This window comes from Sciurus carolinensis, chromosome 1 (assembly GCF_902686445.1).
Source record: "Sciurus carolinensis chromosome 1, mSciCar1.2, whole genome shotgun sequence".
NCBI classification, from domain to species: Eukaryota; Metazoa; Chordata; class Mammalia; order Rodentia; family Sciuridae; genus Sciurus; species Sciurus carolinensis.
Window position 1 is genome coordinate 183426358 of NC_062213.1, and position 25421 is coordinate 183451778.

Sequence of the window (25421 nt, forward strand, 5' to 3'; positions counted from 1 at the left end):
TGTACATACATTATATCATTGATGGATTTGCCTTAATAGGTAAAATTCTTTATTGCAGTTTTTAACAAAACAAAGCAACACTTTTTAAAATTAATAATTCACCTATATATAAGCACATTTACTTGCTTTTATATTCTGCATGATAAAGATACAGGATGGGAGCCAGGTTAGCAGAATGATTAATTCCAGACTGCTGCATTTGTATTCTGCCATCACTGCTTACCAGCAGTATGACTTTGACAAGTGATTTCACCTCTGATTTGCTCTCCTTACCTGTTAAGCTGGCAATTATATTTCCCGCCTACTGTTTTGTGATATTCAAAATGGGTAACTGAGCTGGGTGATGTGATACACACTTGTAACCTCAGCTGCTCAGGAGGCTGAGGCAGGAGGAGGATCACAAGTTCAAAGCTAGCCTCAACAACATAGTGAGACCCTGGCCCTGAGCCACTGGGATTACAGGTGTGTACCACCCTGCCATGTCTGGCTCCAAAACTTTTATATGTATTTTAACACCCCAATATTTGGAAGAGCATATTACTTTCATATGCAGAAAAAATACTTAAATAAAAATAAATGAAAGCCAAAGTCACTTATGCCAATAGATGAAGAAACAGAGGTATGAAGAGACAGTTCCAACTGTGCTCTAATCTTCAAGTCCAAAGGCATTCCTACTATTCTTCCTTCTAATTAAAATATTTCTGTAACATAGTTATGTTATTTATAAAATGGAATTTTTATTTTTATTTTTCCTCTCCTTTATTGCCACCCAAGATTTACCTGGTATCCCCCTCTATTTAGATAAACAAAGATCTGTCCAAGTCCTGAACCTAATAATCTTGACACTTTATAAGCAAGAAAAAAAAGCTATGTTTAAATTCTCTTTTTTTAGAGCCTTTAAACTGCAGAGACAGAGTAACCTATACTTTTTCTCCCCTTGATAACATTAGTAAGTTTATGACAACATAATTTTGTTACTCTCATGAGACCATTAAACACAAGACATACCACTTCTACTAGCTCATGGTATCTGCAACAGTCAGTAAAATTCTTTTTAATTTTTAAAGAAAAATTGAAGAATTATCTTTGAATAACATTTATCTAGAATAAGAGCTGGTGAACTACAGCCCTTGACTAAGGGCATTTTTTAAATTCTTTTATATTTTCAAAGGGTCATGAAAACTCACGAGGCCCCTGGGTTAAATCCCAACACCACTAAATCAATAGATAGATCAATCAATCAACAGATAAAGAAACAAATATTTGAAGATCAAGAAGAGGAGGATGAGGAAGAGGAAGAAGAGGAAGAAGAGAGAAACAGTATTTGCTCACCACAGTCAAGAACTAGTTTACTATTTGGCTCTATGAAAAGAGTGTGCTGGCCTCTGACCTATAGGAATATTTCCACGCATGGTTCACAGAATACAAATGGCGTCATGCTAGAGAAATATATTGAGTTAATCAGGTCCAGAAAACCACTTAGGGACAATTCTTATAGAACTGTACTTGAGTTAAGTTCAAAAGAACAGAGAATGTAAATCAGACACCAGCTACAATAATGACTGAAACACTCCACTTCCAGCCATGGTAGAGGTACTATTCATAGAATGAATAAATCTGCTGCAGATAACTAAAAATAAGGCAAAATGTACAAAACAATTCTTTTCAGAGTATAAACAAGACAGTGCTCTGAGAAAACAAGCAAATTATGTGAGCCCTATGTTCATCTTGGTTTTTAGTCAGGGAACGTAGCAAACCCAGGCACCAAGAGGGAAAACTCAAGAAGAGCACTCCAGGTTCAATAATCTGAGGATACAAGATATAGAGCTTAAGAAAGAGGGGGGCTAGGGAGATAGCTCAGTTGGTAGAGTGCTTGCGTTGCAAGCACAAGGCCCTGGGTTCGATCCCCAGCACCCAAAAAAGAAAGAAAGAAAGTGGCAGCAGCTGGTATTTGTTGAACAAATTACCAAAGAAGGAACAAATACTTAGAAAAGAAGCACTAAGAATTCTTGGGCTAGATAGTAAGCTGCACATGTACAGGTAAAATTCTGTAAGGATGAACACAGAACAACTACCATGGAAGTATAAGATGAAAAATTACTGGTGTTCTCACAAGGATGAGAATACTTTTAAATTCTGAGTGATGAGACCTTTTCACTTTATACACTGATAAATCTAGATAACGGAATATTATTCTATGCTTTTTTTAAAAAAAGGTATTATCGATCCAAAAAAAGATAGCCTTAAGCATATAGTACTAAACGAAGAAGGCCAATTTGAAAAGGTCACATACCATACAATTCCAGATACATGACATTTAAAAAAGGCAAAATAGTGGAGAAAGTAAAAAGACTGGTGGATTTACAAAGGTTAAAGGGAAGAGAAAGATGAACAGAGAGAACACAGAGAATTTCTACAACAGTGAAACTATTCTATATGATATTACCATGGAGGATATGTCATGATACATCTGCCACAGAATTATTAACACCAAGAGTGAACCCTAATGCAAACTATGAAATGTGAGTGACAATAATGTGTCACTGTAGGTTCATCAATTGTAATAAATGTACCACTGCAGTTTGGGATATCCATGTTTGGGGAAGGTACAGTGAAGGAGGTAGGGAAAGTATGGCAATTCTTTGTACTTTTAATTACATTTTCCTATGAGTCTAACACTGCTCTAAAACATAAAGACTATTAAGAAAAAAAAAAGAAAAGAAAAAAGAACTTGTCAAATACCTGGGTTAATCAATAGCAATCTCTAAAACGTTGCACACTAAGAATAGGGCTAAACTAACTCTACCATGAAATCAATCCTAGAGCTGTTCTCACAAGGTTAAAAAACAAGTGCCGAAAAGATGAAGCTAATTCAAAGCAAACTAACTGCATCAAGCCCCCACACAATAACACCCATCTAAGAAAACTCAACAATCACTCTTTAGAGAAAGAAAAGATTATAAAGGAAAAGATGAACTTGAGGAGTAAAGTAGAAACTTTATTTATTTAGGTACTGGGGATTTAAACCAGGGGCACTCTACCAGTGAGCAACATCCAGCCTTTTTTGTTTTTTATTTTGAAACAGGGTCTCACTAAGTTGTTGAGGCTAGCCTCAAACTTGCAATCTCCCTGCCTCAGCCTCCTGAGTCACTGGGATTACAGGGCATGAGCCACAACACCTGGTGAAACTGTATTTTTACAACAAGAACTTCCAGAACTGGAAAACACAGATCTAAAATAAAAATTCACTGGTAGGTTCACAGCAACACAAAATACAAAAGAAAACAGGAGCAAAACAGGAAGATAGGAAAATAAAAACTATACAGGGGCGGGGAGTTGTGGCTCAGAGGTAGAGCACTTGGCTAGCATCCAAGAGGCCCTGGGTTCGATCCTCAGCCCCACATAAAAATAAAATAAAGGTATTGTATCCACCTACAACTAAAACAAAATATTATTTAAAAAAAACTATATAGACAGAAGCAAGGAAGAAAAAAAGTTGAAAAACAACAAATGCAATATTGATCCACAGTACAATACTGGACAGGCTAACACATTCAACTTGAGTAGGAAAGGGTGGGCATTTCCAGAAATATTTTCACCAGTCTTTGAACTTTAAAATGCTAAAACAAAGACATTCCTTCATCCTAAAATTCCTTATAAAGTAAAAATAATCTTCAAAAATAGAGGACGGCAAAATATGTCACCAGCAGAACTGCATGACAATGTGTTTTAAAAAGTTCTTCAAATGGAAGAAAAAGATACCTTATGGAAAACTGATCCTTCAAAAAGGAATGACAAAAACTAGAAAAAGGCAGAATTAAAAGCAGAAACATACAATTCCATAATAACATTTGAAGAATTCAGCACTTCCCTAAGTATAATTCACAGAAAAATCAGAAAGCTAGCAAAAATATGAAAGAGCTGAAAAGACACAGTCAGTTAGCTTGATCCAAATGGTATTTATAAAATAACATAGCCCAAAATGGCAGAATATATACCAGTCCAGTTCACATGAGAATCATCGCCAAAACTAATCATATAATAGATGAGGGAAATATTATATGGCATAATTTTCAAATAATGGAAATCTTATAGAATATAAACTCTGACCTCAATGAGATTAAATTAGTACTAATTTTTAAAAAACTTATTTGGGGTTGGCTTATAGCTCACTGATAAAGTGCCTGCTCAACGTGTGTAAGACACCAGGTTCAATTCTCAACTCCCCCTCCCCAATACCAACACCCAAGTATATTCGAATATCTCAAAATATTTGTAAATAAAATAAAATGCTTCTTTTGTTTAAAAAAAAAAATCCCATGGATCAGTCAGGTATGGTGACACACAGGAGCAATCTCAGCTACTTCAGAGGCTAAGGCAGGAGGACCACGAGTTCAAGGTCAGCCTGGGCAACTTAGCAAGATCATGTCTCAAAATGAAATAAAAAAGGGTTGGGGTATAGCTCAGTGGTAGAGCACTTGACCCAGCATGTTCAATACCACGAGTTCAATCCCCAATAATGCCCAAAAACTAAAGGTAAAGGAAAATATTCTATGAACCAAAAGAAATCAGGAAGATAATCAGGAAATATTATGAATGAATAACAATGAAAACTTATCAAAATATGAGCAGTACTTATGAAGGAAATAAATAGATTTGCTTCTGATAAGAAAAAGCCCAAAATCACTATCCAAAACTTCCACTTTAAGAAGCTCTCACCACTTCTATATAATGTTGTACTAAAGATCCTAGCCTTTGCTAGGAAAAGGAATGTAAGGTAGTTTGGAAAACAATAAGTAAACTGTCTTTATTCAGAGGTAACATGATTATCTTTGCAGAAAAAAGTTTTTTTTAAAGACTATGAACTTTTTTAACGTATATTTTATTTATTTATTTATTTTTATGTGGTGATGAGGATCAAACCCAGTGCCTCACACATGCTAGGCAAGCGCTCTGCCACTGAGCCGCTTCTCTACAGCCCTAGAAAAACTTTAGAATTCAACAAAGTTACTAGGACTAAAAAGTGGTCTCAGCAAGGTTGCAGGGTACAAAATCAATACACAAAATAAACTGTATTTTTATACTGGTAAAGATCATTAATTTTTTGCAGTGTTGAGACAGAACTCAGGGCCTCATACATGATGTACTCTACCACTGAGCTGCCAAAAGTTGTATTTTTTAAAAAATTATAATAAATTTAAAATAAGAACACATTTTAAGTCAGTAAAGAAAAGATCATTATACAGCTAGGCATGGTGGCACATGCCTGTAATCCCAAGTGCTTGGGAGACTTGAGGCTAAAACACGAGGGTGGCAAGTTTGAAGCAAGCCTCAGCATTTAGTGAAGTTCTAAAAGCAATTTAGCAAGATTCTGCTTCAAAAATTAAAAATAAAACAAAATAAAAATAAATAAATAAAAGGGCTGGGTATGTTAGTCAGCAGTAAAGCACCCCTGGCTTCAACCCCTCAGTACCAAAAAACAAACAAACAAAAAGAAAAGATGAGTTATAATTTTATAATTCACTGGCTTAGAAAGGACTAACTGGCTATCTTTCAGGGCTATCTTTCAATTTATCCATAAACAAGAAATTCAGACAAAAGATTTAAAAGACTATGTGAGTATGTACACACACACACACACACACACACACACACACACACACACACAAACACTAAACTTAGCAAAATATATGGAAGATTGTATATGAAGAAGTCAAAATGTTGATTACAGATTTAGGGCTATAATAGAGAAATGTATCATGCTCATTGATAGGAAGGCTATATACTAAGGTTTTTTTAATATGTCTCAAATTAATCTACAGATATAATGTAATTCCAATGAAATTTCTTGTGGCTTCTTTGCAGAAATTTATACTCTGACTCTAAAATATGTATGTGAATGCAAAGAATGTCAACAGCCAAAACAATTTTTAAAAAGAACAGAGTTGGCCAGGCGTGGTGGAGCACACCTGTAATTCCAGCGGCTTGGGAGGTTAAGGCAGGAGGATCACGAGTTCAAAGCCAGCCTCAACAATTTAGTGGGGTCCTAAGCAACTCAGTGAGACCCTGTCACTAAATAAAATACAACAAAAGGGCTGGGGATGTGGCTCAATGGTTGAGTGGGTTCATTTCCCAGAATCAAAAAAATTTTAAAAATTAAAAAAAAAAAAAAAACATTTGGATGGCTTATACTAACTTTATAAGTATGGAATTATTTCAAAGTGAAATGACTTTAAATGACTTTAAAGCATAGCAAATTTTGGGGGCTGGGGATATAGCTCAGTTGGTAGAGTGCTCGCCTCGCAAGCACAAAGCCCTGGGTTCGATCCCCAGCACCACCAAAAAAAAACAACAACAAAGCATAGCAAATTTTATTATCTGTAAATTATACCACAACAAAATGTATTTAAATTTTTTATTAAATGTCATTTACAACTAAGAAACTTACAATACCTAAGGACAGTCAAATATGTACAAGATACACTCTTTAAAACTATAAAACACTGCTGAGAGATATTAAAGAGGATCTATAGAAACTGAAAGATATTATCATGCTTAATTAACTGGAAGACTTAAAATTATTTAGATGTCAATTCTCTCCAAACTTCTTGCTTGACACAGCACCTTTTTTTTTGTTTAAGAAACTGACAAGCTCATTCTAAATGTTATGCAGAAATGCAAGATATAGAACAGCAAAACAACTTTGAAAAATAATGACTTAGAAGATCTGATTTAATATAAAGTTAAATTAACCAAGATAATATGGTATTAGCCTAAGGAAAACCATAGAGATCCATTCAAAGGGGTCCAGAAATGGACTCAAACATATTAGGTCAACTGATATGCAACAAAAGTACCTAGGTAAATCAATTTGAAAAAACAAAAATCATGTAATGAATGGTACTGTACTGGATATTCACATGCAAAATATTTATTTTGACTTACATTATACTACATATTAAAACTAACTCAAAATGGATTACTGATTTAAATATGAAATTTAAGGTTTGTAGGAGGGAAAAGTTAAAATCATCATGATTTTAAGACATTTGTTAATACACAAAGGGCACAGACTATACAATTTTAATAACATGGGGCTTTATCAATACTAAAAACTTGTGCTTTTCAAAGGATACTACTTTTTTTTCCCCAAAGGATAGTATTAAGATAATGAAAAGGCAAATCTCAGAAGAGATGGATGGATGTAAATGGAGAAAGATACATGAATATAGGTATAAGAAGAAACATACAGAAATATTCCCATTTATTTCTTGCCATCAAACAATCTATAGTGACAGAGACTTGAATCCAAAGTATATAAACTTTACATCCAAAAAAACAAAAAGAACAACAACAAAATTCAAAATGGACAAAGACTTGAACACAGGTTTCACAAAACAGCATTTAGGAAAGTCCAATAAGCATGCTGAAAAGATGTTCAAAAGCCTTATTTATCAGGGAAATGCAACTTAAAACAATGAGATGTCACTATCCAACCCCACTAAAATAACTATAATTCAAAAGACAAAGAGACAATCTAACTAAAATGAACCAATTCCATGAAAACTTACCAAAACAGACACAAGATGAAACATTAAATGTGACTAACATTATCTCAATTGAAAGTGAATTCATAATTTAAAACCTTCATATCTAGAAATCTCTAGACCCAGATGTTTTCACTGATGAATTCTTTTTAAAAACTTAATGAAGCCATAATCCCAATCTTAACAAATTTTGACAGGAAACTCCTTTAAAAAAAAGTAGCATATCAGGGATGGAGATACAGCTGAGTGGCAGAGAATTTGCCTAGCATGAGCAAAAGACCATATAACCCAAGAAAAAGAAAATATTAGCAAATAGAAGCCAACAATATGTAAATTCGTCAGCAATTTCTCCAGATAAAATGACAATATTTTTTAATGTGATAAAGCTTAAGTTTATTTGACAGAAACCAACAAAAATTAATCCCCAATGACGAAATGTAAGAACTACTTGAAGTGAAATCAAAAATCAGTAAGAGGTAACTATTTTACCTTGATTATTACTTCAGGAAGTCCTACAAGTTTTACCAAAACCAATGAAATTATATGTGAGCAACCACTGAGGGTAAAAAAAATTCTATTCAATGATAATGTTTTTTGTCTAGATCACTAACGACTCAAGTTTATTTTAAAAGCCTCTAGACTTTGTATAAATATTCTAGACTATTCTAGCAGTAAGAACCTAGAAATGAAAAAAATACTTCATTTCAAAGGTAGCAAAGTACTTTGGTATAAATGGCATAAGGAAAAGCATAAAATATTTATTACTAGAAATCAATCAAAATTTTATTGAATGATATAAAACAAGATCTGCATGACAATGTGGCCCATAATACAATATGAAATAAAAATACTGATTCTTTCCCAAATTAATATATAAATGTAGGCATTTGTCAATTAGAACTCCACTCCCCCCACCCCAGTGCCAGGGATCAAACCCAGGACCTCATTCATGCTGAGAAAGCATTTTACCACTCAGAGCTAAAAATCCCTCCAACAATATTTTTGAAACTGCCATAAGAAATACATCTTACACTGAATTTCATACATGGTATTTTTTATGTGTTACCAGGAAACATAAACATGAATATTCACAGAAGATTTATAACAGAAAAAGTGGAAACTTCAAGGAATCTACAGACAACATAATATAATTTAAAACTGTTATGTATTTTAAGTATAAGACTAAAAATATAAAATTCCTACAAGAAAACAGAAGGGGGGGAAAAAAAGAAAAGAAAACAAGGAAAAGCTTCCTCATACTGGATTTGGCAGTATTTCTGGGATATACCAACAAAAGCACAGGCAACTAAAGCAAAAGTAAGACAAATGACCACTTTTTTTTTTTTTTTTTTTTTTTGGCGCGGTGCTGGGTATTAAACCCAGGGCTTTGTGCTCTACCAACTGAGGTATATCCCTAGCCCTGGGCCACATTTTTTAAAATATTTTTTTTAGTTGCAGATAGACACGGTATCTTTATTGTACTTACTTATTTTATATGTGGTACTGAGGATTAAACTCAGTGCCTCACACATTCAGACAGACACTATCAAAAACAAAATAACAAGTATTGATGATGATATGCAAAGATTAAAACCCTTCCACACCCTTGGTAGGAATGTTAAATCTTATAATCACTGTAGAAAACTGGAAGGTAGTTTCTTAAAAAATTTAAAATGCATTACGTATGATCCAGTAATTCCATTTCTGAGAATATATTTTTTAAAAAGTCAGCATCCCAAAGAGGTTCTATCTGCCTACCCATATTTACTGCAGTATTAGTCACTATAGCAAAGAAATAGAAACATCTCAAATGCCCATCAAATAGATGAATAAATAAAATGTGATATATGCATACCACTTATCCTTAAAAATTAAGGAATTCTGACACATATTTCAACAAAGATAAAACTTAACATTATGCTAAGTTAATCAGCAAGAAAAAACAAATATTATATGATTCCACTTATAGGAAGTAGCTAAAGGAGTCAAACTCTTAGGAAAAATGTAGTTGCCAGGGGCTGGGAAGAGGGAGTAATAGAGAGTTGTTGCTCATTGCATATAGGGTTTCTGTTTTATAAGATGAAAAGGTTCTAAAGATTTCTTGAACAATGTGAATACAGTTAACACTACTGAACTGCATGCTTAAAATGGGTTTAGGGTAGTAAGTTTTGTTATGTTTTTAACTATTTTAAATAAACAGATAAAGAAATATGTGGTATCTTTACATAATGAATTATCATATGTTAGTAATCAATGAATAAACTACTTACATTGATACAGCCAAGTCTCAGGAACACATAAAGGAAAAAAAGCAAGGGTAATATATACACTATGATACAAAAACAATGCAAAGTTCAAAAGTAAGGAAAATGAAAGATATTAGTTATAAATATGGTAAAATTATTTTTAAAGCAAGGAAATAAAGTTCAGGATAGTGGTTACTGAAGAACTGGTTATTTACATGGGATTGAAGAACTGGCCTCAAAAGCATGAAATTTACTTATTTTAAAAGTTAGGGAGTAAAGTCACAGATTTTTGTTTTAATCTCTCTCATGTTATATTTTGGTGCTTATTTAATAATTTATAAAAACAGATTTCTAAAACTCTAAGAAATTCTAGGACAGCATATAATCAAGAGATAAGAAAAACTTTCCTAACCAAGACTACAAATCCAGATGTTACTTTTAAAATTGTTGAAATTTTTAAATGTTAAAAAATTTATTTAGGGGGCTGAGGTGTATACCTCAGTGGAGGAACACTTGCTTAGCATGTGTGAGGCACTGGATTTGATTCTCAGCACCACACAAAAATAAGTAAAATAAAGGTCCATTGACTACTAAAAAATTAAAAATTTACTTAGGGCTGGGATTGTGGCTCAGTGGTGGAATGCTTGCCTCACATGGCTGTGGCACTGAGTTCAATCCTCAGCACCACATAAAAATAAATAAATAAGTTAAAGGTATTATGTCCACCTACAACTAAAAATATTTTTTTTAATTTACTTAACAAAAGATGACATAAAAAAGAAAGCTAAACACAGGAAATCAGGACCCCAGCCTCCATTTTCAAAAGAGTTTTTAGTTATGCATTCCAGAAGTTAAAAATACTGAGGAACACAATGATTGTCTATCTTTTTAAACATATGCCTAAATATTCTTTCAAATGTTTATTATGGTGTGACTCACCTCAACAATTTTTATGATAATATAAAACAAGACTACAACCTGGCATTAAAAAGGAATTAGAAAAATAAGCAAAAGATATTCAACAAATATTTGTGATTAGATAATACAGAAGAACAAGTTCAAATGTTAAACATATTAATTCAATAAGACTAAAGACCATGCAAATTAAAGTAAACAACAGAGGTTTTACATCTACTGGATTGGAAAACACTAAGAAGAGCTATAATATGTACTGAGGAATGGGACAAAGTATTCTTACACACTGCTGGCTAAAATGTTAGATTTAAGGATTAAAAGCAGCCCACCAATACCTATTAAAATTAGGCATATCCCTTATCCCATAATCTCTACTCTTCAGAATTTATGCACAGATAGAAAGTCCCAAATAAATAAGGACATATATGAAAGGATTCTAAATGCAGCATTTTTTATCATGGCAAAAGGAAAAAAAAACCCTAAGAACAATGTAAATGACTAAAAACAGGGCAGAAAAAGACTTACTGTGCAGTTAAATCACAAAATATTATATACTACAAGAGGTATAGCTATTCCCGTTGTGATGGAAGGATTTTATGAAGTACTTTTGGAAAAGTAAAATTGATTAGAGTATGTACATGATTCCACATTGCTATACAAAATACCCCTCAAAACTCTTACATATGTTTATCTATGTATGTTCATGGATAATGATTTATCAGCACTGATAAGAACGCGGAGCTACCTACAAAGCTGTTGACATCAACTATGAAAAGGAACAGGGTCAATGACATGGAAAGGAGAGAACAAACCAAAAGAAATGCCAAAAATTACTCTAAAAAAGAAAAAACATAAACAGATTCATGCAACTTATGAGTATGTATTACAAGAAGTGATTAATGCTGTGGAGATTTATATACATTCATACAGTATGAATTTTTTAAAAGTTACTCTATAGTTAGAATGAAATATTTAATTACAGAATCCTATGCTGTGACAGCACACTGTATTTTCATAAAAATGGCCATAATATCACCTTACATCCGTGTGCTTTCCATAATGTGACCTTGACTACCTCCTATAAAGATGAAGAGTCTGCAACTTCTTCTGAACCCAGGCAAGCCTGTGACTTGCCCATAGACCATGCAATGTGGTGGAAGTGATACTGCAAGGCTTCAGAAGTTCAATCAAAAAAGATGATACAACTTCTGCCTTATTCACCAAATTACCAATTTGCGTGGAACCCTAAGCCACCATTAAAAAAGTCTGACTACCCCAAGACCATCTGCTATGTATGAGGAAAGCAAGCTCAGACTATTTCCTGGTGCTCAAGTCACTGTCCCATACTTTGAGTCCTCTGGCCTAGGCACCAGACATAAGTCAATAAACTTTAAGGCTATTCTTCCAAGTTACTCCAGGCTGCTAGAGTCACCCTCAGCCTTCAATTCTTCTGTCAAGACCCGAGACACTGTTTTATGGGGGGGAGTGATCCCTTTCTGAATACCTGAGTCACCCAGTCTTTGAGCAGAATAAAACTGTTGATATTTTACATTAAGTCTCAGAAGGTTTAAATTGCATGTAGTAATTAGAATGCAAATTCAAACTGTGTTCTATCTTACACAATTTTAAAAAATCCTAGAAAACTATGTCAATTGACTTTTAAACCTACACTTGTGATTAAAATGTCAAAGTTCTAAAACACGTGATACACAGTTAAATAAACTTTCACAAAATAACTGGAAGAAAATCAGTATAGTTGTCTCTCGGTATCCATGGAGGACTGTTTCCAGGATCCCTCATAGATTAAAAAAATCTACAGGTGCTCAAGTTCCTTATATGACAAAATGGCATTGAATTTGCATGTAAGCTAGGCACATCCTCTTGTATAATTTAAATCATCAAGATCACTTATAATACCTAATATGATGTAAACAGTTGTTATACTCTATTGTTTACAGAAAATGACAAGGAAAAAACTATACATGCTCAGTACACATGCAATTTTTCTCCAAATATTTTATCTAAGTTTTACTGAATCCAAAGATACAGAACCCATGGATATGGAGAACCAAGAATATTTTCTGAATCATTCAACATAAATAAGTTTTAAATATATACACAATTAGGTTACTATATTTCATCCATGTGTCTCTCTACATGTGTTCTAAATGGCCACATTCTATTTTTTCATCTTTCATTGGAGAAATAGGTCCGAATCCTGTACTACAAATCACCTTATGTTTACACACTTACAATATGCTTTTATTCTCTATAATCTTACTGACCAACCTGAACTAAATTTCACATACAACTCGTTTTCAGTTTCTCTGACACCACTCAGTATTATTGATAACAATACTGAAATATAGCTGTAATTTGTTCACAAAAAATACAAAAATAAAACAAAAATTACTTTAAGTCCAACATTATACTGGTTACTGGTCAATCTGCTTAATTCAAGAAGAACCTCTGTCTCTATTTAAATTAACTAAAAAATTGTAGAGCACTGTAAGGTGCCCCACACACACCAGTAAAGGACCTAGCAATTCTCAGGTTACACCCCTAAAGAAACTTTAGGTTTCATTCATTTTCTAAGGACAATATTCGTTCACAATGTCTTAAGAATTCAAACATTCAACAATGACAATGTAAACAAAAATATGTAAACAGTTCTGGTTATAGGGGGAAAAACTATTCAATTATCAGGGTTTTTTAAATCGTTTTCTTACATTTTGCATTTTAAAAATTGTATCAATTTTCTAAATTGAACTGTACTGATAAGGCAGATAAATTCAGCCATAAACTGACATTGACTCCCCATAAGCAACAACAAAATCCTCACAGTTAATATTCCTTAATATATTTCAAAGTTACTTTATAAATTCCTTGATTCCTATCAAATGATTGTTATTCTCCCAAAACTGTGACCTCCAATGATTTTACAGGTAATTCAGAAATAGGTAATGAAAGATTTTAAAGGAGGAGCTAGCTAGGTGCAATAGCTCACACTGTAAATTCCAGCGGCTTGGGAGGCTGAGACAGGAAGATCCCGAGTTCAAAGCCAGTTCAGCAACAGCGAGACACTAAGCAACTCAGTGGGGACCCTGTCTAAATAAAATACAAAATAGGGCTGCAGATATGGCTCCTGGTTCAGTGCCCCTGAATTCAATCCCCAGTATCTCCACCCCAAAAAAATAAAAATAAAAGGAGGGCTTCAGAGTTACGGAAACTTGCATTCGAATCCCTGACCACCAATCAATTAAAAGCTAATGATATCTCTAAGCCTTAGTTTTCCTCCTTAGTAAAATGAAAACAGCCATATTATCTTCATCCAGATGGTTTGCTGTGGCAGATAATGCCTACCAATAACAACTCCTCTCTTCCTTACTAAGAGATGCTCAATTTTATTTTTGGCAACAACAGGCTCTGCTACAGGACTATAATTTCCAGCTTTCTTTGGAGCTAGGTTAGGGCAAGAAATAGATACCCGAGATTGCTCACTGTCAAGCGCCTATCATCCGCCATTTGCCTGCCTCTCGCCTGTCCATCACCTACCTTACACCTATCCATCACCAAACAACGAGGTTCACCTCCCGATCGTCTGACAACAGTCAGCAAACTGATCACCGACCGCCAGTGGGACCACCAGCTGCCTGCTGTTGCCTGGAAGTTCAATGTTACAGTTCCTGCAGGTTTGATTACACCGTGGCTGCCGCCATTTTGAGAAAACAGCCAGGTCCATAGGACCACCCGCAGGACTGACTGAGCCTCGTCTCCAGGATACCTCAGCCTGACCGATCACTCCCTGCCTCTAGGGCCCTCACATCGACTGACTGCTCCCTGACTCCAGGAACCCCAGACCGACTGACTGCGCCCTATCACCCGGGACCTCAGACCGACTGATTGCACCCGGCCTCCAGGATCCACAACCACACCAAACACAGCCGACCTCCAGGAACCCCTGCCTGACCAACCGCATTCCCGACTCCCAGGACCTCCAGCTGACGACGTCCACACCCTGAGCTGCAGCTCCCCATTTGCCACACATTCGAAGCCAGAATGGCCATCTTGGATAATCCTGGAAGCCATGGCTCCGATCATTGGGTGGGGGCAAGTCCCATCCAGAGATGCCTGCTGGAGGCTTGAAGCTTATTGTCAGGTACCTCTCATGCATCAGGCTACTGAACACGGAGAAGTTTCATTACTATATGACTGCTACACTGTCGATTTTCTTTTTTCTCCTTTTTAAAAAATTTAGGTTTTATTTCTTTACTTTTCTTGCTCTCTTTTCCTTTTGTTTACCTGTTCCCTCAGAGTCTCTTTCTCCCTTTTTTGCATGCTAACATCCGATTCTTTGATTACACTCTCACCCTTTCTATTTTCTAGAACTTCTGTATATTCTTTTCTTATCCCATTAAGAGGCACATTCTATATCGCTCTGCTTCCTCTTTGTCCTCCATTAGAAACTGCAGACCTTACTGCAAACCTGATTGTTTTATTGAAGATAATATTTGAACTCATTTTCTTTACTATGACAATATTGTTATTGTCCTCATAGGGGCTATTTGGTATAGGATTGCATAGTGTCTGATTGGGGCACTGCTAATATTGATCTCCCCTTAAAGAAAGGTTTTAGAAACCTATGGGGCCACTATAAGCCTATAGGGGGAAATCTGCAATACCCCAGATCTGCACTGCTAGAGGGGAAGATACATGAACAACATGAAAAAACAAGGGAAGAAAATGATCCAAACACATCTAGATTCTATATTAATAGATATCCAATGACAGTATGTTAGAAGAAATGTCAGAAAAGGAATTCAGATTATACATGATTAAGATGATTCGCGAAGCAAAGGATGAGATAAGAGAACAAATGCAGGCAATGAATGATAATACCAAATAAGCTGAAAGAGCACCTGCAGGAAGCAAAAGATCATTTCAACAAAGAGACAGAGATTCTCAAAAAAAAAAAAAAAAAAAAAACAAACGGAAATCCTTGAAATGAGGAAACAATAAACCAAATAAAAAACTCAATGGAAAGCAGCACCAAAAGACTAGACCACTTGGAAGACAGGAACCTCAGACAATGAAGACAAAATATTTAATCTTGAAAATAAAGTTGCCCAAACAGAGAAGATGGTAGAAATCATGAACAGAATCTCCAAGAACTAAGGGACATCATGAAAAGACCAAATTTAAGAATTACTGGAGGAAGGCACAGAGATACAAACCAAAGGAATGAACGACCGATTCAATGAAATGATAGCAGAAAATTTCCCAGCCTGAAGAATGAAATGGAAATCAAATACAAGAGGCTTACAGAACACCAATGCACAGAATCACAACAGATCTACACCAAGGCACATTATAATGAAAATGCCTAACATTCTAAATAAAGACAGGATTTTGAAGGCCGCGAGAGAAAAGCATCAGATTACATATAGGGGGAGACCAATACGTATAGCAGCCGACTTCTCAACCCAGACTCTAAAAGCTAAAAGGGCCTGGACCAACATATTTCAAGCTCTGAAAGAACATGGTTGCCAACGAAGAATCCTATACCCACCAAAACTAACCTTCAAATGTGAAGATGAAATAAAATCCTGCATGATCAACAAAAGTTAAAAGAAGTTTATAAATAGAAAGCCTGGGCTACAGAATATCTCAACAAAACATTCCATGAGGAGGAAATGAAAAACAACAATGGAGGTCAGCAAAGGGAGGAACTACCTTAGAGAAAAAACCACTCAAAGGAGAAACCAAGCCACCTTAAAACAAAATAAGCAAATGACTGGAATACCAAATCATATCTCAATAATAACCCTGATGTTAATGGCATAAACTCATCAATCAAAAGACATAGACTGGCAGAATGGATTGAAAAGAAAGACCCAACAATATGCTGCCTGCAAGAGACTCATCTCATAGAAAAAGACATCCACAGACTAAAGGTGAAAGGATGGGAAAAAACCTACCACGCACATGGACTAAGTAAAAAGTGGGGTTTCCATCCTTATATCGTTAAGTGGACTTCAAGCCAAAGTTAGTCAGAAGGGATAAAGAAGGACATTTCATACTGCTTAAGAGAACCCTAAATGAGGAAGACATAACGATAGTAAATATAATGCCCCAAACAATGGTGCATACCTGTACATCAAACAAAGCCTTCTCAATTTCAGGAATCACATAGACCACAACCACTAATTCTGGGTGACTTTAATGCACCGCTGTCACCACTAGATAGATCTTCCAAACAAAATCCAACCAAAGAAACCATAGAACTCACTAATACAATCAATAACTAGACTTAATAGACACATATAGAATATTCCATCCATCAACGAGCAGATGGACTTCTTCTCAGCAGCACATGGAACCTTCTCGAAATAGACCCATATGTTATGCCACAAAAGCACCTTATGAATGCAAAAAAATAGAGAAACCACCTTGTGTTTCTATCAGATCATAATGGACTGAGAGTAGAAATCAATGACAGACATAAAAAACAGAAATTACTCCAACACCTGGAGACTAAAATAATATGCTATTGAATGAAACATGCATAACCCAAAACATCAGGGAGGGAGATTAAAAATTCTTAGAGATCAATGAGACAATACAACATATCAAAATCTCTGGGACACTATGAAAGCGGTATTAAGAGGAAAATTCATTGCATGGAGCGCATTCCAGAAAAGAATGAAAAGTCAACAACTAAATGACCTAACATTACAGCTCAAAGCCCTAGAAAAAGAAGAACAGAATAACAGCAAAAGTAGCAGAAGACAGGAAATAATTAAAATCAGAGCTGAAATCAATGAAATTGAAACAAAAGAAACTATTCAAAAAAATTGACAAAACAAAAAGCTGATTCTTTGAAATAGTAAACAAAATAGACAAACCCTTAGCCACACTAACAAAGAGGAGAGGAGAAGAGGAAAACGCAAATTACTAAAATTCATGATGCAAAAGGAAATATCACAACAGACACCCACTGAGATACAGAACATAATGAGAAGCTACGTTGAAATCTGTATTCCAACAAAATAGAAACTACCGAAGACACTGACAAATTTCTAGAGACATATGCTCCTCCCAAACTGAACCAGGAGGACATACACAATTTAAACAGATCAAAATCAAGCAATGAAATAGAGAAGAAGCCATTAAAAATCTACCATCCAAGAAAAGCCCAGGACCAGACAGATTCTCAGGCCGAGTTCTACAAGGCCTTCAAAGAAGAACTCATTCCAATACTTCTCAAAGTATTCCAGGAAATAGAAGAGGGTCACCCAACCAAACGCATTCTATGAAGCTAATATCACCCTCATACCCAACCAGGAAAAGACACATCAAGGAAAGAAATTTTAGACCAATATCTTTGATGAATATAGATGCAAAGATCCTTAACAAAATATTGGCAAACCGTATCCAAAAACATATTAAGAAATCGTGCACCACGATCAAGTGGGGTTCATCCCTGGAATGCCTAGGATGGTTCAACATTCATAAATCAATAAACGTAATCATCATGTCAATAGACTTAAAGATAAGAATACTATGGTTATTTCAATTGACAGCAGAAAAAGCATTCGACAAATATACAACACGCCTTCATGGTCAAACACTAGAAAAAATAGGGATAGTAGGAACATACCTGAACATTGTAAAGGCTATTTATGCTAAGTCCAGGGTCAACATCATTCTTAATGGAGAAAAAAACTGAAACCATTCCCTTTAAAAACAACGGGACAAGACAGGGATGTCCTCTTTTCAACCACTTCTATTCAACATTGTCCTCGAACCAACTCTAGCCAGAGCAATTAGGCAGACCAAAGAAATTTAAACGGATACAAATAGGAAAAGAGGAAAAGCTGTCACTATTTGTGGATAATATGATTCATTATGTAGAGAATCCAAAAAAACCTCTTCCAGAAAACTCCTAGACCTCATCAATAAATTCAGGCAAAATAGCAGGCTATAAAATCAACACACATAATCTAAAGCATTTTTATACGCAAGTGACGAAAACAGCTGATAGGGAAATGAGGAAAACAATTCCCATTTGCAATAGCCTCAAAAAAAATAAAATACTTGGGAATCAATCATACCCAAAAGGTAAAAGATCTCTACAATGAAACACTACAAAACACTGAAGAAAGAAATTGAGAAGACCTTAGAAGATGGAAAGATCTCCCATGTTCTTGGATAGGCAGAATTAATATTGTCAAAATGGTCATACTACTAAAAGTGCTATACAGATTTAATGCAATTCCAATTAAAATCCCAATGATGTACCTTACAGAAAGAGAGCAAGGAATCATAAAATTCATCTGGAAGAATAAGAAACCCAGAATAGCTAAAGCAATCCTTAGCAGGAAGAATGAAACAGGCGGTATCGCAATACCAGAACTTCAACTATACTACAGAGCAATAGTAACAAAAACGGCATGGTATTGGCATCAAAATAGACAGGTAGATCAATGGTACAGAATAGAGGACATGGACACAAACCCAAATAAATACAATTTTCTCATACTAGAAAAAGGTGCCAAAAATATGCAATGGAGAAAAGACAGTCTCTTCAACAAATGGTGCTGGGAAAACAGGAAGTCCATATGCAACAGAATGAAACTAAACCCCTATCTCTCACCCTGCATAAAAATCAACTCACAATGGATCAAGGACCTTGAAATCAGACCAGAGATCCTGCATCTTATAGAAGAAAAAGTAGGTCAAATTTTCACCTTGTTGGCTTAGGATCAGACTTCCTTAACAGGACTCCCATAGCACAAGAAGTAAAAGCAAGAATCAACAACTGGGATAGATTCAAACTAGAAAGCTTTCTCTCAGCAAAGGAAACCATCAGCAATGCGAAGAGAGAGCCTACAGAGTGGGAGAATATCTTTTCCACTCATACTTCAGATAGAGCACTAATTTCCAGAATATATAAAGAACTCAAAAAACTCTACACGAAGAATACAAATAACCCAATCAACAAATGGGCTAAGGATATGAATAGACACTTCACAGAAGAAGATCTACAAGCAATCAACAAACATATGGGAAAATGTTCAACATCTCTAGTAATAAGAGAAATGCAAATCAAAACCAACCTAAGATTCCATCTCACCCCAATTAGAATGGCGATTATCAAGAATACAAGCAACAACAGGTGTTGGCGAGGATGTGGGGAGAAAGGTACACTCATACATTGCTGGTGGGGCTGCAAATTAGTGCAGCCACTCTGGAAAGCAGTATGGAGACTCCTTAGAAAACTTGGAATGGAACCATCATTTGACCCAGCTATCCCACTCCTTGGCCTATACCCAAAGGATTTAAAATCAGCATATTACAGAGATACAGCCACATCAATGTTCATAGCTGCTCAGTTCACAATAGCCAGATTGTGGAACCAACCTAGATGTCCTTCAATTGATGAATGGATAAAGAAACTGTGGTATATATATACAATGGAATATTACTCAGCCATAAAGAAGAATAAAATTATGGCACTTGCAGGCAAATGGATGAAACTGGAGAATATCATGCTAAGTGAGATAAGCCAATCTCAAAAAACCAAAGGAAGAATGATATCGCTAATAAGTGGATGAGGACACATAATGTGGGGTCGGAAGAGTTAGTGTTAGGGTTAGAGTTAGGTTTAGGGAGTGGAAGAAGGAAGGACTGTATAGAGGGAAAAGAGGGGTGGGAGGTGTGGGGGAAGGGAAAAAATAACAGAATGAATCAAACATTACCCTATGTAAATTTATGATTACACAAATGGTATGCCTTTACGCCATGTACAAATAGAGAAACAACATGTATCCCCATTTGTGTACAATAATAAAAATAAAATAAAATAAAAAAATAAAAAGATATGGTTAAGCTATAAAAAGGCAAACCACAGGTTCAAACAATGTATCTGTAATATATAAATCTGGCAATGAACTTGTATCAAAAGTATGTATGTGTGTGTGTGTGCATGCATATAAAAACTCTTGATAGTTTAAGGCAAATAACCCAATTTAAAAATATGTGCTAAGATTTGGACAAGTCAGAATAGAAGATGTGCAAAGAGCCAATATGCTATATGAAAAGGTGCTCAACATGTTTAATTATCAGACAACTGCTAATTATAACCACGAGGTACTACTACGTACCCATAAGAATGACTAAAATTAAGAGGACTGACAATATCTAGTGTTGGCAAGGATGTAGAACAATTACAACTCTCATGGAAATGAAAATATACATTCAAAAAATGACTTGAACATGAAGGTTCATAACAGCTTTATGCATAATAACTGAAGCTGGTAACACAAGCATCAAAGAATGGATAAAGAATGAAGAATGGATAAATTATGGCACATCTATACAACAGAATACTACTCAGCAAAACAAACTATTAAAGTATGTTGTAGATAAATCTCAAATGCATTGAGCTAAGTCAAGCCAGAAAAAGAGTACGTTCTGTATGATCCACTTATATGAAGTTATAGAATAGGCACAACACTTGCACAGTGATAGAAATCAGCTCAGTGGCTACCTGAGGCAGGAAATGGAGAGACTGACTACAAAGGGACCCAAGGAACCTTTTGGGGTGACTGAAGAGTACAATATCTTTACTGGGATATTAATTGCATGGGTGTACATACTTGTTTATATTCATCAAACTGTGTGTGAATTATGCCTCAATAAAAGTGAATTTCAAAGAAAAAAAAAAAAAGAAATGCAAATCAAAACTACACGAAGATTCCATCTCACCCCAATAAGAATAGCGATTATCAAGAATACAAGCAACAACAGGTGTTGGAGAGGATGTGGGGAAAAAGGTACACTCATACATTGCTGGTGGGGATGCAAATTAGTGCAGCCACTCTCGAAAGCAGTGTGGAGATTCCTTGGAAAACTTGGAATGGACCTACCATTTGACCCAGCTATCCCACTCCTCGGCCTATACCCAAAGGACTTAAAATCAGCATACTACAGATACAGCCACATCAATGTTCATAGCTGCTCAATTCACAGTAGCCAGACTGTGGAACCAACCTAGATGCCTTTCAATTGATGAATGGATAAAGAAACTGTGGTATATATATATACAATGGAATATTACTCAGCTATAAAGAACAATAAAATTATGGCATTTGCAGGCAAATGAAATTGGAGAATATCATGCTAAGTGAGATAAGCCAATCTCAAAAATCCAAAGGGCGAATGATCTCACTGAAAAGCGGATGATGACACATAATGGGGGGTGGGAGGGGAGCAAGAATAGAGGAAGGAGGGACTATATAGAGGGAGAAGAGAGGTGGGAGGGGTGGGGGGAAGGAAAAAAATAATAGAATGAATCAAACATCATTACCCTATGTAAATGTATGAATATGCAAATGGTATGCTGTTAATCCATGTACAAACAGAAACAACATGTTTCCCATTTGTTTACAACCTAACCACACAGGTAGAATTTCCAGAATAAAAGGCCTTTAAGAGGCTGATTGTGTTGAGAAGTGTGCTGGTTTTGCTCTCCTTCCTCCCCCGGAAACATCATCCATCGTAGAACACCAAGACATCTTGAAAATGGAAGCCATGCATTAAGAATGCAATAGAGAGAGCTGAAGGCCCCTGGATCCCTGAAAACCATGAACCCATATTATCATCTGGGCTTCTTGATTATGAGAAATAAATTTCTATCCTGTTTCTACTATAAATAGTTGAACCTAATATCTGAATTTTTAAAGAATAATACTTGTAAGATTTTTTACAAATAAACTCATACATTCCAAGTAATCACAATAAATTTTTGAACCCAAATAACAACTTCAAGAACAAATGAGTAATGCTCCTACTCTTCCTTTGAAATTGTCAAGTTTATTACATTCAGTGAACTTGCTCTATCATTAAGAAAATTAACTGATGCTAAACTGGGCACAGTAGCACATGCCTGTAATCCCAGCAACTAGGGAGGCTGAGGCAGGAGGACAAACATTCAAGGCTAGCCTCAGCAACTTAGTGAGACTCTGTGTGAAAAAATAAAAAGGACTGAGGATGTAGGTCAGAGGGATAACATTCAGGTCAATCCCCAGTACCAAAAAAGAAACAAAATTAACAAATCACTGCTGAATGACCACTTGGTTATCTCAGAGTCATTTAATGAAAGGTCTTTAAGAAAACAGCTATGTGAATACATTAAAGAAAAATAATCTGTATACTATTTGAACTTCTTTCAAACTCCACATTAACTATCAACAGATAGGAGAACATGAATGATTCACAGTATCAGTCACTTTCTCTCTTACAATGTATCTTGAAAAAGCACAGCACATATTCCCCTGACAAATGAACAAGATGGACAACTGTACCTTCTCTTTTTACCCATAAAATGAAGACTTTTTTCTTTTAAATTCCATTCACTAAAGACACTGTATCTCTGGAAAGTCAATTTAGCTTTTTTGCCCCAAATTCCTCACTAATGGGATTACGTTCTATCGATTTATGTATACCAATAATTAGCATGTACAATAATTTGCTAAAAGTTACAGAATTCAATCAACAAAATAAATATACGAAATTTCATGTCCTCCTGACATCTTGGGTCAGGAGTACATGGTAAGTCTAGCACTACAACTGCAATATGATTTTGAGGCACTCAGTTGAAATATGGTGAATCTATTTTTTTCTGGACATGTATCCTAAGACAAAGTGTAAGGCCTTGAAAACCATCTTGGTATCCTGAATATTATTCAGAAAGCAGTGTGCCCTTACCAATTCTAAGAGATGTTTCTACATATTCATGGAGAGAGGCTTGGTGTCTCCTCAAAATTAAGTCACCTCCCTGCTTCCAGAGCTTTCAATATCTCTTTAATGATAAACTACCAGAAAGGGAGAGAAAAAGGGAAACTGTACCACTTACATCTGGCCTTTGGTGAAAAACCAACTGCTTGTACATCTCCAGTTTTGTTTTGTTTTGTTTTGTTTGCAATGCCTGGAATCAAACCCAGGGTCTCAAGCATACTTGGCAAGCACTCTACCACTAAGCTACATCCTCAGCCCTTCTCCAGCTTAACAGTGTCTGAGAGAGTAGAGTGAAAAAGCACTATTAGTCAGGCGCAGTGTCACACACCTGTAATCCCAGCAGCTCAGGAGGAGCAAGAGGACTGCTAATTCAAATTAGCAATTTAGGGAGACCCTGAACAGCGTAGTGAGACACTATCTCTTTTAAAAAGCAAAACACAAAAAGGGCTGTGAATGTGGCTCAGCAGTTAAGCATCCCTGGGTTCAATCCCCAGTACCAAAAAAGTTTTTAAAAAAGATTTTAAGGACTGGGGATATAGCTCAGTTGGTAGAGTGCTTGCCTTGCATTCACAAGGCCCTGGGTTCAATCCCCAGCACGGGGAGGGGGGGTGGGGGGGTGGGGGGGGTGGGGGGGTGGGGGAGGATTTTAAAAAGCACTATTAAAAACATAAACATAAATGTTAGGTATAAGACTCCAGATAGAGCAGCTTGATCACAGCTTTAAAGATAAATTCCTGTTGCCACTTTTAAGATTATTGTTATTGCAATAACTACCAAATACAGCATCTGATTAAAACCTTCATTGAAAAATTATTTTGTTCATTTCCATTACCAATATATAGACTTAAGCACAGACACATCTAGAGCAAGTATTCAAAAATTACTTGGTGAAGGCTGGGCACAAGATTCTTGGTTCGAACACCAATCCAACAACAAAAAAAAGCACACAATGAAAATGTTGGGTGAGGTGGTGCAAGCCTGTAATCCCAGAAGCTCAGAAGGCTGAGGCAGGAGGCTCAAGAGTTCAAAGCCAGGGCTGGGGTTGTGGCTCAGTGGTAGAGCACTTGCTTTGCATGTGTGAGACACTGGGTGCAATCCTCAGCACCACATAAATATATAAAATAAAGACATTGTGTTCATGTACAACTTAAAAAAAAAAAAAAGAGTTCAAAGCCAGGCTCAGCAAAATTGAGGTGCTAAGCAACTCAGTAAGACCCTGTCTCTAAATAAAATACAAAATAGGGCTGGGGATGTGGCTCAGTGGTTGATTGTCCCTAAGTTCAATACTCGGTACTCAAATTAAAAGAAAAGTAGTGGTAGAGGAATGTGTTCTAAAAGCTGTTTTAACATTTGATTGTTTTCCTATATCACACTATTGGTTCAAAGATGAACATCAGAATCAGGGTGATCCAACCATAATGTTTCTTCTAGAAACTTAAAATTAAAAATGAATAAACAAAGACTAAAAGTCACTGCCATATAACTGTTCTCTGACAGCACTGTAGAGAGAGGCCGGTTATCTTTTGCTGAGTACCCTGGAGGAAATTTGTTCTTTACCTCCAACCTAAATTTTGTGGAACACCAAATATATATCTAAAATGTTTCTTCCAGATAAACTAGCTAGTCTACTTTGTTGCCTGTAACAAAACCAATATTCAATAATTAAATCCACTGAAGACCAGAACTAGTTATCTCAATATCAAATGACAAAAAGTTAAGACTAGTCTTAAAAAAAACTATTATCATTCGAAAATATTACCCAGCAAATTCCAAAAAGAAACAACCTACTCACAGATTCTACTGGTGGATGAAAACTTTAAAAAAAGAAAGGTACCTGATCTTTTCTCATGCTTTCTATCTCCTACTCACTTTCTTTCTCTCTCCTCCTCTCTTTTCACACTCTCTCTTGCCC

The 25421-nt window shown here is 35.6% G+C and overlaps 1 protein-coding gene across 7 annotated transcripts in view; it reads right to left on the reverse strand.

Moving 5' to 3' along the window:
- Nucleotides 1-25421, reverse strand: part of Zmym4 (zinc finger MYM-type containing 4) — a 186496-nt gene that overhangs the window by 69415 nt on the left and 91660 nt on the right. The gene's annotated exons all lie outside the window — the stretch shown is intronic.